Source organism: Vicugna pacos, chromosome 32, assembly GCF_048564905.1.
Source record: "Vicugna pacos chromosome 32, VicPac4, whole genome shotgun sequence".
Taxonomy (NCBI): domain Eukaryota; kingdom Metazoa; phylum Chordata; class Mammalia; order Artiodactyla; family Camelidae; genus Vicugna; species Vicugna pacos.
In genome coordinates this window covers 5,299,787-5,313,505 of record NC_133018.1, presented here as the reverse complement: position 1 = coordinate 5,313,505, position 13,719 = coordinate 5,299,787, and the positions used below count along the sequence as shown (strand labels likewise).

Genomic DNA, 13,719 nt, shown 5'->3' with positions numbered 1-13,719 from the left:
CTTTGTCCAACTTGAATGAAACACACCTGGTGAAGACACACAACTCTACACACAACTCCATAGACACACACACCTTGCACGTGGGGCCTTGCTGCTGGCACCGCGCACGGGGGCGGCGGGCACGCGGTGGCATCCTCCGGCGCTTGGAGACCCCCGCTTTACCCGCCTTACTCGCCCTTCCCCACGCAACAGTTGGTGGGCCGGGAGGTGCGCGCGCTCCCCAGTCGTGCCTGCCAAAGCGGCCAGGGTGAACGCGCCCGCGAGGGTAACGGGCGCGAGGCCTGGCGCTCCCGCAGGCGCGAGCCCCGCCCCTCTGCAGCTGTCTCCCGCGGCCTCCCCCACTGCGCTCCGTGGGCGGTGCCTCTCCGGGCGCCCAGTGCGCAGGCGCCAGCTGGTAAGCCCAGTGGTGCGAAGAGCCCCAGTGCGTCAGAGCGGCGGCGGCGGCGGCGACGATGACGATCCCTGGGCTGGCTGACTGAGGTGCGGTCGGGCCATGTCCCCAGGCAGCTGCTGAACTGGAGCGCCCGAGGATGTCTGCGCTGAGGAAGGTGCGGGCCGCTGAGCCAAAGCCGCGAGGGGACCCAGCGCGGGTCGCGGGAGCCATTGGGGGTTGGGGGTGGGGCGAGGGCTGCGCGGCGAGACGGACAGCTGGGGGCTCCGCGAGGGCGGCTGGGTGGGGGGCGGGGACCCCGGGGCAGCCTTGCGCGGGGCTCCGGCACCCGAGGCTCCCACGGGTGCGGGAGCGAGCAGCGAACGGGGCTTCGCGGAGAGGTGACTTTTTTTTCTTGGCCCCGCTAGCTTGGGGATCCGAGGAAACCTGGGAGGGGGCGCCGGCCGCCCAGGGGCTGCGCTCCCTGCTCAGGCTACGCAGCACGAGGGGGTGGGGGCGGCAGCAAGCTGCACCCCCTCTCCCTGCCCAGCGCGGGCAAGTAGGCCGACCACTCCTGGGAATGGATGGAAGGCGCTGGGAGCCTGGGCTGCGTGCACGGGGCGTGGGCTGCGGCTGGGAGGCGGGAGGAGTCGCTCATACCGGGTGCGAGGACCCGGCTGGCGGCGCGAGGCGCGGGCAGGAGGGCGCCGCAGCGGTGGGGTTGGGGTAGAGGGCGCCTGGAATCCCGGGGCAGCGAGGGCGCCGCGGGCGGGCGGCGGGCCGAGCTGGCGGCAGAAGTCTCTCTAGTGGTGCAGCGCGAGTGGGGACCAGGGGAGGTGGGCGAGCTGGGAACTGGCGGGGCTTCTTGGGGGAGGGTTTGGCGATCAGGAAAGCAGCCCCTAGCGCTCCCTCCTCGGTGGGGTCCAGACAGTTACCTTCAGAGTGGGCATTTTAGGCAGGAGGGAGGGAGCCACTGGTCGGCTATTTATATTTGTCTTATACATTGAAACGAACTGTATCCTTCTTTTAGGATTAAAAAGTTACTTGTTCATGTATAGTTTATTTATTTATTAAATTATAATTAATTTTTATTGATGTACATTTGGTTTATATCATATTAGCTTAGGTGATGTAGAATTCCTTTAAGTATTTTTTTTTAAAAATATCTTGTGACTGCATTTGTGTATTTGCTTTTATAAATTTGGAATCAGAATGGAATACACAATCATGAGTGGAATTTCTTAGCTATTTTGAAGTGGTTCTATTTAATGTGTTAACTATGATTTAGAATGGACAGAAATATGAGAACTTGGGAAAAGTAATAGTAGGCCACACATTTTCTTGTTGATCTTGGAAAAGGAAGTAATTAACAGTATCTGTTACAGTAGAGTATTGATTTAAGGGTTACAGTAGAGAATAATTTAAGGAATTAGGAAGATAAAGGGTCTCGGTCCATGATGATTTTGTATCCTAGACTATTTTAAAATACTTGATAAATGTGTAACTTTATTTTCTACACTGGATTTCTTTGATAGTGATATCCAAAACAAATTTGAAGTTATTTCCTGTTAGTTTGACATTTGTTATCCTTGCTTCCTAAATTATCTAATTTAATCTCATTCTCATTTCACCAATGACAGAAGTCAGATTAACTAGTTTGTTTTCAGTGACCTGCAGTGAGTTATAGAGACAAGACACCTTTTTATGTTAGCGGATTGGGAAGAAAAACTCATGAAATCTCACAGACTTTGTGTTGTGGATGACTGAAAATAAACTTTTACAAATTAAAATAAATAATTTTGTTCACTAAATAATTATAAATGTAATTAAATTTTTGCTAAGTCTTTTTGTGAGGTAAGTAAGCAAGCAAAATAATTAGGTAAGAATTAGTATGCTTTCTTGTCTTTTTTTTTCCCTTTCTCCCAATAGGACCAGGCATATTGTCAGTCATTTCAGGTTTCAGAATACAGTTAAGAGTTTTTCAATTTATTTTGAAGGAAAACATATTTATTACTTTCCATACAAATAAGGGAAGTTTCTAAGAGATGTATTATTTAAAAGTAAAAAACTCCAGTAAAAGTAAAATCCTGGTGTTTCTTAAAGGTCTAAACGTTTTTCTTTGTAAAAGTGAAAGTTATGAAAGTTCATTATGAAGAATAAAGTAGGAAAAAGATCACCTATAGTCTCATTATGCTAGTCTTTTTTCTTATGCACAATTATTCTCTTTTTCTACTTTGCTGTGATTATAACGTATTTAAAGTTTAAAAAAAAATTTTTTTAAAGCATAAGCTCAGTTATTTCCCATGTTTTTCATTTGGTCGGCACTGGTAAGTCCTCTTCTGCAGGTGCCAGATTCATAGCATCGCAGTTGGAAACATGTAGATGTAGATAGTGCGTGACCCAACTATTTTGTTGCACAGAGAGAAAGGAAGATGGGTCCAGAAGGCATAGGAGCCCAGTATTAGTTGTACTTTTGAATAGCTGTTTTGAGGTTATACACGAGCTTTTGTGTCTAAATTCTGTTACTTTTTGAGATGGTGTCTCATTCAGGCAGTAAAAATTCTGGAAAATCGTTGGCTTAAACTTTGTGGCTCAGGGGCCGCACATCTCATATGGCATGGTCACAGCTGTCTCATGATCAACTGAAACAGGGATCAGCAAGGTTTTTTTCTTCGTACATTTCCTGTAATAATATTTTATGCTCTGTGGGCCGTAGGTCTCTGTCATCAGTACTCAGCTTTGCCAATGTAGCACGAGGCAGCCATAGACAACATGTATGTGAAAGTGGCTATGATTTGATCCGGTTTTATTTATGGACATGGAAATTTGAATTGCATATAATTTTCACATGTCATGAAATATTCTTCTTTTGATTTTTTTCCAGCCAGTTAGAAATGCAGTAACCATTCTTGGCTCATGCTGGTCACCATTTATGGACCCCTGGTCTGGAACTGTGTTGTCCAATTCAGGGATCATTCACCACGTGTGGCTATTGGCTATTGAGCGCTTGAAATGTGACTAGTCCAAATGGAGATGTCCTCTAAGCTTGTAAAATACAGAATTTTGAAGACAGTATTAAGAAAGAAAAATAACTCAATAATAATCATTTATATTGATTACTTGTCAAAATGATAATGTTGTGAATGTATGGTGTTAAGTAAAATACTACAAAAATTAATTTCACTTTTTTTTCTACTTTTGAAATGTGGCTAGTAGAAATTTAAAACTATACCACACAGCTCACATTTTGGTTTTTTTTTTTTTTTTTTGGACAACCCTGATCTGCAGGAATAAATTAGAGACGGCCAAGGTTTTAATAGGCTCTCTTCATTTCATGTAAAGGTGGTGCTGGTGGTTGTATATTGTTGAATGGGGTGTAGTGGAGGAGGGGAAGTGACTGCCTACTCGTGATGTTTGGAGAGGAGACATAGTAATTTTCTTGTTCTGAGGAAGTTCCACCCCTGAGTGGTCCCTAGCTTCTGTGCTGGTGGAGGTCCTTGGAGGAGATCAGAGTTGACTCAGGTGGTGTTTCTGGCCCTTCAGTCCTAGACTGGTCTAGGGCCTAGGAGTGTCTTGGCGCACAAAGGGTCTTTTTCCTGGAGCTGGAGGTCAACCCTGTCTTCTGACTTGCTGGTCTTCTTGATATTTCTCTAGTGTTAATTGAACGGTCAGATGCCTAGTTATGGGACAGTCTGTTTCATTGGTTAGTGAAGTTAAAAAAGAAGATGTCTGTAGATTGGAAGGGAACAAAATTTTTTAGTGAAGTGCTTTATGTTAAATAACATTAATATTTATAAAATATTTCCTATCTTAGTTTTATGAAGCTGATTAAAGTAGGAGTGTCCCCTTTGGGATTGCCTTCAGGAACCACTACCTGCTGTGCAAGAAGAGCAACGTTCTTTTGTAGCCACATCTTAGTTATTACTCAAAGTCCAACCACACAACTTCCTCTTCATAGCAATTCATTGTGTTAGACTGTCACCAGATTGACCTTTCATAGTCTCATATTTGTCACAATACAGAAGAAGGAGAGTTTGGGGGGGTCTTAGGATGTGCTTTTAGTAATCAAATTGGAGAAAAGTCCTAGGGAGAGGGCTGCCAGAAGCAGCTCTTTACCAAGCGATGTGGAAGTATTTTAACAAGCAGTACGTCCATGCTAATGGGTGATAATTGAAACTTGTGGTTACCAGAGGTAAAGTGGGTGGGAAGGGATAAATAAGGAATTCGGCACTTGTACTTCTTGGGGAGAGATGAAAATGTTAGCTATCTTGATTGTGGTTTCATTGGTGTATACATTTATCAAAATTTTTCAAATTGTACATCTGAAGTAAGTGTAGTTTACTGTACAAAATCATACCGTAATAAAGATGTTTTTAAAAAAAGCCTTGCTTTTCAGCACTCAAATGGCTTTGCATCTAGAGTTATGGGTACAGTTTAGGTTCTATCAGTGGGAAGCTTCCACTGACACGAATGTCCGTAGCAACTGGCCCCCGCTGTTACTGCCTAGTCACCAGCCTTGTAGGGGTTTATGTTAGCGGATTGGGAAGAAAAACTCATGGTGATGTAGAATTCCTTTAAGTATGTTTAAAGTGCTTTCCATCTGTATGTTAACTTGTATTTGGAGCCTAATAAATCTAAGTTCAAACAGTAGCAATTATAAACTGCTTTAGAGCAATTCTAGGCTCTAGTTTGTTAAGCTGAAAATGATAGAAAAATAGGTTGTTTAAAATATCCTTGCTTTTCTTTCCTAGAGTTATGAAAATTTGAAGTGGCTTTGGAGACACCATTACATTGTTCTTTAAATTCTGTGAATTTATAAACGGTACCATCCCAGCAAAGTAAGTATCATATTTCTTTTTATGACTATAAACTGTTATGAAACTGTATGACAAGGCTCATTATGTCTTGTTTCACTTATTAAAATACCCCGATGGATGGGAAACAAATGTTATAATAAACAATTAAGCAGGTCTTTGCACCCATTTCTCTGCTCCCAAGCTGCTCCAGTCCTAAAAGGCTAGTGTGTTTCCAAGCGTCGCCAAAGGATTTACAGTATATACAGTATAGATGTCAGATTAAAAAGAAAGTTGTATCTTTATTCCTCATTCAGCTGACATGGATTAAGGCAATTTACTTCTTAGATGCTAATTTTTCTCTCTATCAATATGGAGGTTGAATCTTTGGGGAGGAGTGTTGCTGCTTTATTGCAGGTAGCTGATGAGTAAATAATCCATTTCAGCATACGTACACAGAGACTTCCAGCCCACCCCTGTAACTGAGATTTCATGATTTTGATCCATTGGCTCAAACAGCACAGCGTTTTGTTTTGCTGAGGTGAAAAGCACCCTCACAGTTCCAGACCAGTGGTTCTCCAAAGTGTAGACTGGAGTTGCCCTCAAATAATTCCGGGACTGATTTCTTTTATATTTAAAAAAAATTATTTTTTTGCCCCTCCCCATTGTTTGGGGTTTGGAAGGACCTGGCTGGGGCAATACTTAAGACTCAAGCCCATCCTGGCATACCTGTTAGTGAGCCAGAGTTGGCCTGGGCAGCTGAGCTTCCTTAGGAGAGCAGCCTGTGGGCTGGGGGTGGACCCAGTCCTCTGAGGAGACCTTTCCCTGCTCAGCTGGCCGTCCCCTTCTTCCAGACCAGGGAAGGTCTTGCCCTGGGCCCCATAGATCTCACCAAGCTCCCTGGTGCCCTCCACAGCCCCTTGGGAGAGGTGCTTGCTTTTCCCTCCCAAGGTAGGGTATATGTCTTGTAGCATTTATTTACTTATTTATTTTTAACGGAAGTATAGGCAGTTACAGTGTGTCAATTTCTGGTGTATAGCCTAATGTCCCAGTCATGTATGTATGTATAAAATATATATATATATATATATATATATATATATATATATATATATATATATTTTCATGTTCTTTTTCATTAAAGGTTATTACAAAATATTGAATATAGTTCCGTATGCTATACAGAAGAAATTTGTTTTTTAATCTATTTTTCAAATTTATTTATTTAAAAAGTTTTTTTTGGTGAGGCGGTAATTAGATTTGCTTATTTGTTTTAGTTTTGGAGGAGGTGCTGCGGATTGAACCCAGGACCCTGTGTATGCTAAGCATGTGCTCTACCTCAGTTTTTAATCTATTTTTGTATATGGTGGTTAACATTTGCAAATCTCAGACTCCCAGATTTATCCCTTTGCACAACCTCTCCCCGGTAACCATAAGATTGTTTACTACATCTGCAAGTCTGTTTCTGTTTTGTAGATGAGCTCATTAGTGCCCTCTTTTTTCTTTCTTTATTGCTCTTCCTTCTTTTTTTTAGATTCCACATAGGAGTGATATTATGTGGTATTTTTCTTTCTCTTTCTGGCTTACTTCACTGAGAATGATGATCCCCAGATAGATCCATGTTGCTGCACCTGGCGTTATTTTATTCGTTTTTATCACTGAGTAATATTTCATTGTATAAGTATACCACAACTTCTTTATCTAGTCATCTGTCAATGGACATTTAGGGTGCCTCCATGTCTTGGCTATTGTATGTAGTGCGACTTTTTTTGTGTGTCGATACCTGCTTTGGTTTCTGAAATTTATTTAGTTTCAGACTTTATTTGTAAAGTTAAAGACTTTGATTAGTGTTTAAGTGATTAGGGACTTCAGTTTAGTGAAATTGACATATCAGAAAGACCATCTTAGTGTTTGGTTTGTCTGCTGTAGTTTCCATGTTGTCACTTAAAGTTCTCAGATCTGCCTAGTTACTGATAATGCAAGCTACCTTGGAGATCGTTCGTTGAGTTTCAGACCATCCATGTAAAGCAAATGTCGTAATAAAGTGAGTCACGTGAAGTTTTGGTTTCCCAGGGCATATAGAAATTTTGTTTATACTGTACTGTAGTCTATTCAGTGTGTGGTGGCATTATGGCTAAAAAAAACCCCATGTTCCTCCTTGATTAAAAAACACTTTATTACTAAAAAATGCTACCATCATTTGAGCATTTAGTGAGTCATAATTTTTTTTGCAATAGCAACAACCAAAGATTGCTGATCACAAATCACTATAACGGATGTAATAATAATGAAAAAGCTTGAAATACTGTGGCAGTTACCAGAATGTATCACAAAGACACAAAGTGAGCAAATGCTGTTGGGAAAAAATGGTGCTGATAGATTTCTTCCTTGCAGGGTTGCCACAGATTCTGTGAAGCACAATAAAGCAAAGCGCAGTAGAACAAGGTCGGCCTGTAGTCCATTCTGGGTACTTCCTTCCTATTAAAGCTCCTTCCTTCAGGCTTCAGTTGCCCAGGGATAAAGTCTGCTGTGGTGTTAGAGTGAGGTGATTCTGTCCCAGGGCAGCGAGATCTTGTATGTGAATTTAGATGAGTCACTCCTGACCCCGCACAGTGGAGGACTTTTCCCCAGAGGCCTGTGGAAAACATTCCTCCTCCATCCCAGCTTTCATGAGTTCTGAGCCTACCAGTAAGTTTCAAGAGGGTCTGCTTTTATTGCAGGTGTAATGAACAACTTTGCAACAGGTTCAGGGAATGTTTTGACAGGCAAGGTCTTTTGTCAGCCTCTGGGAATCGGCACAGACCTATTCTGTAAATCCTGCGTCCTGGGGAAGATGGAGGTGATGCTGATGACAGTGGCCGATGCTGCCTTGTGTCTGTCTAAGGAAAGCACATCTACCTCCGCTCCTGTCAGGCTGATCCTCCCACTTTGGTCTTGGCTTCAGTCTTGTCCGGAGAATCCTAGTCCCACTTGCCCTCTTGCCTGTGTCTCGACTGCTTCTGTTTGGTATTTTTAACCTTCTGCTCTTTGAGGGCAGCTTTACTCTGTTTCAACATTTCTGTCACTAAAGGAAGCAGCCCTCCCTTGACCTTCATGCCTGCTTCCACTGCTGCCCTGTCTCTCCCCTCCTCCCAGGGTTGGAGCTGCATTTTCCACTTCTTCACATCTCTTCTGTCTTTAGCCCCCTCCATTCTGCCTTTTCCCCTCAAAATGCCATTGAAACAAAACCGCTTTCCAGCCAAATTTTCCAGCTGTAAGCTGCCATGATAAGTAGAAATGATCCTAAGAGGGGCCACAGAGATGAGGGGTATGCCGGGCAAGAAAGTGCTCAGACCAGGTCTGCAGTGTTAGGGAGAGGGGAACTAACCATGCCAGTTTCCCCAGGACTGCCTTGGTTTTATCACCAATAGTTCTGTGTCCCAGGAATCCCCCTGGGCAAACCCGGGAGCCCATTTGGGACACATTACTATGCCCCAGCAGCTGTCCTTCTGGATCCACTTCTGTGTCTGTACTATGACCATGTTGCCCACAACTGCTCCTAGCCACTGATTAGCACAGTAGGGGCACAGTACAAGCCCATTTCTGGAAGACATGGGATTTCTTTATTGCGCAACTTAGGCTCTAGGACTCCCCTTTGGCCTGGCCAGAAACAGAATTATTCTGCAGTTTCAGACGTTCTCCTCAATCCTCTTTGTTCCCCTGTTCCTTCTGTGTTTGCATTTTACTTGATTTTTCTTCATCTGCATACTGTTCTTCAGTATTACATCTGGTGAAATCTACACCAACCAGTTTGTACCTTCCTTAAGTACTGCCAGAAACTGTCTGCTCTTTCTCCTATTACAAAATTATAGCTTAAAAAAATCTCTTCACTCCTGCTATCAAAAAAAAAAAAAATACACAGATATCCAAACATTTTGCCGCCAGTATAACTTAAGCCACAACTCTCATGTGGTGTGACTATTTCAGTTGATGACAGGGGTAAACTGAGGGATTAGATTTAGGGAATTTTAGGGGGGAGCTCTCTGGGGAATGAGGCCTTCAGCATCCTGAAGCTCCACGCCACTCTGTGCCCAGTCGCATGCAAACATGTCTTTCTCAGGGGTGAGTCTAAATTCTGCAAATGTCCTGAACCATCCAATCAACTAGCACCAACATTTGAAAGGAATTCAGTGTGGCCCAGAAGCAGTGGCAGAGATTTGAGATGCCTGGGGCTTGCACGTGCGGGCAGGGCAGTGGCTCGGGGTTCCGAGACGCACGGGCACTGTGATGAGCAGCGTTGCTAGGCCATGATTACTGTGTACTGATACAGTCCAGCGGACACAGCTTCCCAGCCAGACCCCAGTGGTGGCGGAAAGCCTAGTGGTAGAAATGTGTTGAGCCCATAGGCCCGAAAATGAGTAGGTTTTTTTGTTTTTGCTGTCAGAACTGTGAGCCACCTGTGGGCTCTTCTTCCATTAGCCCTCAAAGAGACCGCAGGAACTCCCAGCCTGGATATCGCATCTGAACAAAGGATATGAAAAAGATCCACGTAGCCGCCAGCTTAGGAAACATCTGAAAGACCCAGCACGTTCTCTTGCTAAGAAAAAAACGGCCTGGGCGAACCAGATAAAAAGAACAGGCTACAGGCGTGAGGGACAGGGTGGGGCGGGCCTGAGAGGAGCCGGGGGCCCAGCCACCTGGCAGCTTCCCTCTGGGGCTGCTGGAAACCAGCGTGGGGTCCCGTGCCCAGCCGACTTTATAGGCAACTAAAGCTTTAACTGGTTTTGGACCCGCTCATAATTCCCCTTAGAGAGCACTTTCCTGACAGTTTTTAAGTGATTTAACTGCATATCAGTAATAACAGAAACCAAATTAAACATAAACAGAAAATGGCATCTTATTTTGAATGTACACTTTTATATACAGGAAAGTGTGTAATGAGAAAAATAATTCTTGTGATAGATGAGCCTCTGGGATAAAAATTCTTGGGATAAAATTCAATATCCGTTTATATCAGTGTACACGTTTGTACATGTGTTCTTTACTGAAGGGCCTTAGAGGACAACTTTCAAGTGGGGAGATGGCTGTGTTCTTGAATAGGTGGACTCATTTTTTAAAAATGTGTGGTCTTCCCATGTTTATTCAGTTTTACATAAACCAAGTAAACATTATCATGGTTTTTAAAAATTTTGAGTTACACATGCTGTTTTTAATTCTTGTGATAAAATTCAAATTTCTGTGTAGTAGACAAAGACAGAGCTTTGCCCTTCTAGATATCAAAATGTGCTCTAAATTTCCACAAATTATTCATTTACCAACAACTGAAAAACAGGTAAATGAACGGAACAGAAAATACCCAAACTCCCAAGTATATATAGGACTTTAGAACTTGTCACTGATGAAATTTCACATAAGGATAAGTTATTCATAAATGGTGGAAAAATAATCTATTTAGAGAAAAGTAGCCAGATTTTTACCTCACAAAAATAATTTTCTGATGTGTAGATTAAAATTTTTAAATATACAAAGTGAGAGAAGTACCAGAAGAAAACATAAACTCCTATTTATACATTTTTTATGCTGACAAAGACATTCCGAGGAAGGACTTGAAAAGCAAGAATCTGGAGGTTGACTTAACAACATAAAAAAATTAAAACTCTGTAGATCAGAAAATAAGATTAACAAAATAAAAGACAGTGTTTTAAAAGATTTACTATGTGTATCAGACAAAAGAAATCTTCATTTTTACTGACAAGTCTTTGAAAGCAACAAGCAAAACTTCTAATTTGAAGTTGGGCAAAGTACTTTTTTTTCATATCTGTAAGTGACCAATGGATATAGGGAAAAATATTTAGCATCTCTGGTCAGAAAAGGAACTTAAAAGAAAGGAAATACCATTTTCCGTTCACAAAATTCGTCAGGATGAAGAGCAATAATATGTGTATTGTTGATTCAAGTTTAAGTTGCTTTTGAGTTTTCAGAGAGACAATTTGCTGAGAAGTACCGCATTAAAAAGTGTGTATTCCCTTTACACGTGAATGCTGTTTATACTATTTAGAGGTAAATAATTAGAGATAAATTAAGAGATAAATAACATACAATTTGTTTTTCTCAAGACTACCTAAAACAGCAATGTATAAAGGAAAACTCACAAAGGATTTTTTAAATCAATTGCAGTGCATTTGGTATGGAGTGATATTTGACCATTGAAGGTGGCATAGATAATAGATGTATGTTGACCTGCAGAGATGTCCTTTTGAAGATCATTGAAAAAAAGAAAAAATCAGTTTTATTACATACAAACACAAGAAGGCTATGGTCTTAGCCAAAAATATGTACACAGATGTGATGAAAATTTAGTTCTGGGCATTTGCATTACATGTGAAGATTTTTCTTTTAAAAAAATCTGTGATTCTACAATGAATATGTACAAAAATTCTAGTAAATGTTTATTATTAATGAAATACTCCTGGGAAAGAGCAAGAATATGAATCTTGCACAGATAAAAATAATTTCTAGTCCCAGCAAGGAGGGGTTGGGGCACAGTCCACCTTCTTAGCCGTTTGGTTTCCTTGGTGAGTGGGGCACCTGTCCAGGAGGGCGTGATCTGTGAACTGGGACCCTGGGCGGGAGGAGGCAGTTGGATGTCAAAGTCACGGCCAGAGACCTGGGTCTGACCCTTCCTTCATCCTCCAATGAATAGGTCATTTTTTTATGTGAGGAGGCAGAGATGGGAGGGGAGTTTGCACCCACATGGGCTGAGGTTCAGAGAGTGGAGCTGCAGGGAGGCTGTGGGATGGCTGGAATGACCTTTCTCCTCTGCTCCTCTGTTCTGCATCCCCTTTGGCTGAGTTTACAGATCCTTCCCTGAAAGATGGGGTTGGGGAGGGGTGAGGTCAGAGAGGCCACAGAGGCCCAGAATGGGAATGACCCCCATGGTCACCACGGGGCTTGCAGGCAGGCCCAGAGCAGAGGGGCCATGCCAGTCTGTCCCGATGGGCACAGCCGAGGCGTATGTGGCCTGCAGCCCTGTCTGGGGCTGCCCACTACTCCCACTGCCTATGTGGGAGAGGTTGTGCCTGGGCCCCTGGCTTCCTGCCTCTCCAGCCCCTGCAGGTGAACATACTGGCAGGTGACAGACAGGTGCATAGAGCAGGTGTTTAAGAGCAGGCCCGGGTCCTGTGTAAGGGCCCCAAGCTCGGGGTTGTCACTGCCCCCAGCATGCTCGAGGCCCAGCCTCCCCACGGGGCTGATAGTGCTCTCTTCTGCTTTCTCTTCCAGCCGCTGCTGGCAGCCCCAGGCTGGCGTCCAGGCCCCGGATGTTAGGAGCCACTGCTGCCCCTTGGTCGCCTGAAGCCCTCTCTTCTTCCTGCCTCCGCTCAGAGCTCTGCAACCTGGCCCGAGCCCAGCCTGGCCCTACTTGCCGCCAGACGCTGGCATGTCAAGGCCTGGCCCACACCTGCCTGCTCGGCCTGTGGAACCTTGGCAGTCCCTCCAGCTAGGATGAGGGGCCAGGCCGCTGCCCCAGGTGCCCTATGGATTTTCCATCCGCTGCTGCTGCTGCTGCTTGGGCTCCAGCCAAATGTGGCCTCAGAGACGGATGTGCATCCTGGGGTGGGCCGTGCCCCATGCTGGTACAGGGCAAGTTCTTTGGGTACTTCTTGGCGGCCACCGAGTTCTCTGCCAATGCTTTGTGCTGCTCCTGGACCCTGTGCAAGCCGAACCTGCACCGCTACAAGCTCTGCATGAAGGTGGCCAAGGTGCCCGCCTGCAGCAGTCCCGCCTGCGTCCGCATCTACCAGTTAGAATCCTTTCTGGAGTCCACACCCAGCTACCTGGGCCTGGAGAACTGTGATGAGGTGCTGAGGTTCTGTGATTCCTCGGGGCCTCGGCCTTCCTGCAGGCCAGCAAGCAGTTCCTGCAGATCAAGAGACAGCAGATGACACCGGGCCCCAGGGCAGGGCCCTCCCACCCCAGCGACAGCTTCTCCGTGGAACACCTGGTCCTGGGCAACCACAACCTCCGTGACGTGGCTGGTGGTCCTGAGAACTGCCTCACCAGCCTGACCCAGGATGGGGCGGAGATGCACTCCAGGTAAGTGACCACTGGGGAGAGGCCCAGAGAGCAGCATTCTGGGCGGAGGGCCCGGGGGAGAGGGGCTCCTCTTCAGGCCTGCCCTGGCCACCTGTCCCTGAGCGCTCTCTCGGAGAAGCCAGTTGCACTGAGAAATGTTCTCTGCAGGCTCACTGAGAGAATAGGGATCTGGGGTGCCTGTCTGAGGCCCCCAGGGCCGTGCGTGGTGCCGGCACACTGGGAGGTGCTTGCTGAGTGTGCAGGGAAGGATGGGTCTGGTTTCTCCCAAGATGAGGGAGTGTTTCATTTCTGGCTGGGTGAGGGTAGGTAGGACGGTTTTAATGGGCCAGCAGGCTGCCATGGCCTGTGGCAGGGTCTGCATGGGTTTCCTGGGACATGGGGGCAAAATGAGAGTCGGCCTTCGGGATATATGGTCAGGAGATGCCGTTTGGGGGCTGCCTGTGTTGTGGCCGCACAAATCCTTATCCTACAGCTAGTTCCCCA

At 45.0% G+C, this 13,719-nt stretch overlaps 1 protein-coding gene across 13 annotated transcripts in view; it reads left to right on the top strand.

The window, feature by feature from the left end:
- The first annotated feature begins 379 nt into the window (after positions 1-379).
- LOC116279754 (ankyrin repeat domain-containing protein 26-like) overlaps positions 380-13,719 on the top strand; it is a 139,430-nt gene continuing 126,090 nt past the window's right edge. For 12 of the 13 annotated variants that reach the window (XR_012066263.1, XR_012066264.1, XM_072953109.1 and 9 more), the window contains exons 1-3: positions 380-548; positions 5,122-5,208; positions 12,424-13,236. The gene's annotated coding sequence lies outside the window, so the exon portion shown is untranslated. The remainder of the gene's footprint in view (positions 549-5,121; positions 5,209-12,423; positions 13,237-13,719) is intronic. The other variant, XM_072953103.1, reaches the window with a different exon arrangement.